General features: G+C 35.2%; 1 pseudogene; it reads left to right on the forward strand.

Moving 5' to 3' along the window:
* The first annotated feature begins 1,613 nt into the window (after positions 1-1,613).
* On the forward strand, positions 1,614-1,765 carry LOC122795115 (annotated as a pseudogene).
* The last annotated feature ends 3,665 nt before the right edge of the window (positions 1,766-5,430 follow it).

Raw genomic sequence — 5,430 nt, forward strand, 5'->3', positions numbered from 1 at the left:
GTACTATTCATCTCATTCATTCTAACCCCTTCCAGATGATCCCATGTTTTCCTTATTTTTATGACAATGAAATACCAAACTATTTTGCCTATCATTTACGCGATTCTATACACAAATATATTAAATTCCTCAAAACCACTTTTAGCATATCTCCGTCAGAAATGTTCAACCTTTTTTTTCCCCTCAGTGCAACCATTGCTGATCTGCTATACAAATTCCTTAAAAATCACAAAATTTTATCTACAGCTTTGAGCAATCTTCTTCCTCATTTACTAAACACCTCAGCTAGAATCATCTCCAACCAGACCTAGGATTGTTAATGAAGGATGCATTCCTTCTGTCTCAAAATAGACTCTTGTACTTCAGATTAAATAACTATCAAGCAATTACCATTTTCTCATCAGCTTCAAAAATATTTGAAACATGTCTGCACCGAGCATTACTACAGTGTTTGACAAATTGCTGTGTCATTTCTAACATTAATTGTGGCTCCATATCCTTCTATGACACTGCCTCTGTTTTCCTTTTTATCACATAGTACAAATGTAATCAGATACGACACTGCCTCTGTTTTCCTTGTTATCACATAGTACAAATGTAATCAGATACAACACTGCCTCTGTTTTCTTTGTTATCACATAGTACAAATGTAATCAGATATGACACTGCCTCTGTTTTCCTTGTTATCACATAGTACAAATGTAATCAGATACGACACTGCCTCTGTTTTCCTTGTTATCACATAGTACAAATGTAATCAGATATGACACTGCCTCTGTTTTCCTTGTTATCACATAGTACATATGTAATCAGATACGACACTGCCTCTGTTTTCCTTGTTATCACATAGTACAAATGTAATCAGATATGACACTGCCTCTGTTTTCCTTGTTATCACATAGTACAAATGTAATCAGATACGACACTGCCTCTGTTTTCCTTGTTATCACATAGTACAAATGTAGTCAGATACACAATAATGCATTTATTAGTACAATTCTGCTTAGTTTTACAAAATTAATTCTACATTCCTCAAGATGCTGACCAACCACCATTTGAGTGAAATGGTTTTCTGACTATGTGACCAATAATCTACAGGTTATGAGATGAAATGGAATTCTCCCTCCTTTCCTTCTTGACAATGTTGGAGTAACCTTAGTGCTGGGGCAAGTCTTCTTCACATCCTTTGTAGTTGATAAAGCCAAGTCTTATGGAAGTTAAAAGCTTATCAGATAGGCTGACTACTCCAAGACTGTCAAGGATGACCACTTTCTGGCCTCACTCTCTATAATTTTGGTTTAATACATTGGTATAACATTTTGATGCTAGAAAAAAACAAATACATGCTGTTTTATAGCCAACATCACAATACAAGACTGCAACATAGCTCCTAGCTCTCCCCTCACTCACCTAACTCCACTCCTTATTGATTTCAGCCTTAGTGTCACTGCCTAAAATGCATTACTCATTGAGGATGCCACCTCAGCAAAGCACCTCAGCTGTATTTTTTGTTAACAATTAACATTTGAACTGCATGCAAAGAATGCAGTCACAAAGACCAGTCAGATGTTTGGTTATATTAAACAAATGCTTTTCTTATTGATATCACTAACTTACTTACCTGGCATGGGGAATACCACAATCAAGAAGGTGGTTTCCCCAGGGTGAGGGTCTTCCATTGCACTAGACTGGCTATAGCAAATTCATATTCACTACCATTTCTTCTGTACTCTGTACATCTTTTCACTGAAATTATTACCATTTCTCCATCATGTACATTTGTCAGAGTTGTCCTGTCAATTATTACAGTACTTTTCGTTCATAAGCTCTTACACAGCTCAGTCTGACCTGTATTATCCTGATTTATATGAATGGGACATTTCCTAATGAACTTGGATCATCTTTCACCTTACTGGTTGCTACATCTAAATCCAACATTAACTCAATGATTGTAGATACTATATTGCTGTAAAAATATATATATATATATTTAATAAATCCGCCCAGAATTATCTGAGCTGTATAACTAAGAAAAAGTCTTTCAAGTCTTCAAAAATGTAATTGCTGTGTAACTTCAGCATCACCTTAAAAAGCTATGTCCTAACTGAACTCAGCTGACGTAAACTAAAACGGGCGTTTCTCACTATTCCCTTATTCCCTACTTACTTTCAACTCAGAGATGTTACTACATTTACCCCAGGCTTTGAATATTGTTCATTTTCTAAGTTTAAACAATTTGTCTGATGATGGATTTGATATTTCTGATCTGAACAGCTATAAATATTTGTTAGTTTATCACATTTCAACTTATTTAAAACCAGCAAGATTGTTATTCTTTGAACTGTTGTCAAACATTTCAGACAGCAATATATAACTCTGTGAATCCACAAAAGAAAGGAAAGAGGACACCTTTTCTTTACAAAATCAAGTATTTTTATTTTCTCAAAGGAGATAACATTATTACTTGCTAAAGCTGATCCATCATTTCCTAAGATTAAACATTTTTAAATGAATTTTAGATACAAGTGCTTTCATAGAAATGTTAGCATGTTTTTTGGCTGGGTTACTTCAACCTTTAGTTTTAAATTGCCCTCTTCAGAGTATTTCAGTGCTTGTATTGTATCCCTGACTGCTTTCAAGAAAGCAGTTTGTTCTTGTTCTACTTTTGGCTTTTCCCAGTTAGGGGTCGCCACAGCGGAACTCCGGTCTGCTAATGATTGGCAGTAGATTTTTATGGTGACGAGGTGCCAGCCCGATGTCCGACCTTCAACGAAGGCACACCCATTCACACATGTCTTTCGAATGCCACACGACCGTGGGGAGGACATGCAGACTCCACACAGAAGGTGCTCCAGCCTAGAATCGAACGGGAGAACCTCTTGATGTGAAGCAACAATGCTACCGCTGCACCATCAACCAAATTAAAATCAATGGCTATTTTTTTATATATGTGATAACCACAGCTCACTGTTGCTTTGAAGTTGTATCAAATCAGATACTGAATGCCTGGCAGAAGTGCAGTTTAAAGTACTTGTCAAATGGAGCCCTGATACTTGCTACACGTACAGCAAAATTATAACTGTTTGCAATCACAACTCAGATTTGGCTACTGCAAGATCTGTCCAAATGCCAGCTCTCTTTTTCTTATCTTATACTATAATTCTCATCCAAAAGTCTGCCTTTCACAGCTTTATAAACCTTTAGTGTAAATGATTGCTAATGCATTTTAGGAATTATTTGAAAGGTGCTGGTGTAAACACAAATCAAAAATCACAAAAGAATTTGTATAATCACAAATTGGTATAAAACAGTTTACGTAAAGTGATATTAAAAATCCTTTAATGTGCTGTTTTTTTCACTCTAGAATTTCTTTGCTCAAAAATTAATTTACCGGGCCTTCCTTAGACCATCCAATGCTACAAAAATATTGATTGTGTACTATGTTATTGGTGTGTATATATATATATATATATATATATATATATATATATATATATATATATATATATATATATATATATATAATGTTATAGGGACCAGGGCCACACACATATCAGTATATTCTTGTCAGCAAATATACTTTTTAAATATGTAACACATTTTCAATCTGTATGGAATGATTCAGCCACTTCAGTTAAGGAAACTGTCTTACTGAAATTAAAAAAGTATCAATAAACATAATGGAAAACATCAATATAGATATATACACTGTTCACTAGTCTTCCAGGGCTGGATACATTTATGAATTGAAATACATGATATAAAGCATGCTGTTCTTTCTGAAAAAAAAAAAAAAACTTTCTTAAACACAGGGTGTTTAAGGAAATGCATCATCATTCTGGAAGTACCAGAAATAAATAAACTAGTAGTAGATTTGAGTCTTACAACTAATTCTTAGTAAAACAAATTTATGAAATATTAAAGCCAGAATCATATTTTTTCTTGTTCTTCTTTTGTTGCTTGGTGCCTTTCCTCTTTTTTCTCTACACTTGATTTTAATACCCATTTGTTAACCAGGTAGGCACCCTGGACAAACAGTTCCTTTTCAAAGGCAACCCAGCAGCAATCTTTCATTAAGTTACTTATACAAAATCACAGAATCAACCAATGAGGGCTCAGGGAATCACACATTGTACCACGAGAATAACAGCTCACCTCTTTATCCCTGTATTCCAAATTCCAGATATCACTTAGGTCATTTGTGCATAAGACCATTAGACCATTTCTTCCTGAGCTTGGCCAAATCTAGAGGTGAGAAAGGCAATAAATAATATTGATAAAATACAGTTCCTATCTAAAATAAATTCATAGCCTAAAAGATAAAACAAGGCATTTATGAAAGTAAAGGAATGCATGCAATGTTATCTTATATCTGAGTAGGTCCTGTGAAGTTAAACAATCTATATGTCTATCTATCTATCTATCTATCTATCTATCTATCTATCTATCTATCTATCTATCTACCTATATGTTTTGGGAGGTTTCTTCATTACCTTGGATTTGAGTGAAACCATCAATGACAGAAGAAAACAAATGATGAAGTATTTTTTATTTATAGTCTTCTTCTTCTTCTTCCAGCTTTTTCCCGGTTAGGGATCGCCACAGTAGATCACCTGTCCGCTCATGATTGGCAGTGGAGTTTTATGGTGTCAAGTTGCCAGCCCAACCTTCCACAGAAGGCACACACATGCACACACTCACACCTAGGGCCAATTTAGAGTGTCCAATCCACCTACTGCATGTCTTTGGGATGTAGGAGGAAACCAGAGCACCCGGAGGAAACCCACCCGACCACAGGGTGGACATGCAGACTCTGCACAGAAGGCATCCCAGCCGAGAATCAAACCAGAGAGCCTCTTGCTGTGAGGCAGCAATGCTAACTGCTGCACCACTGTGGCTGCCCTATTTTTTTTATTTATAGTAATATGGAGTATTCTGGACATCTAGAAAATAATTTAGCTAAACTAAAAAATCACCAGTTTACATGCTTTCACATGCAATGAAATTTTATGAAAATCCAATAAAAGCAGTGGAAAATTTTAGAAGGTGGATTACTGGTCTCTCCAGCATCGACAGATCTGGCATTATCACTTACTGCTATCCATTCAGAAAGCTTGCTTTCATCATTCTTTTAAGTTAATATTTATCTCTGCCTATTCGTCTCAAAATGATGAAGAAGTTGTAATTTAATATACTGAGTCTGTAATTAGAATATGTTTTTGTATTCACTCTTATGGGAGTCAAATTCAAGTTCCAGCTTTGCAGAGAAATAAAATTCAGAGAAAATGTACTAGCTACTCTGAAGTCAAAATTGAAATTCATGGATATGCATGAATATACACAGGTTAAAATGCATTCAACATAGTTCTAACATATGAATTTAAACTACATGCTTAAGTAGAACAATGAAGCACACTTCATGCAACACTG

Source organism: Protopterus annectens, chromosome 2.part1 (assembly GCF_019279795.1).
Source record: "Protopterus annectens isolate FY-2018-M chromosome 2.part1, PAN1.0, whole genome shotgun sequence".
NCBI classification, from domain to species: Eukaryota; Metazoa; Chordata; order Ceratodontiformes; family Protopteridae; genus Protopterus; species Protopterus annectens.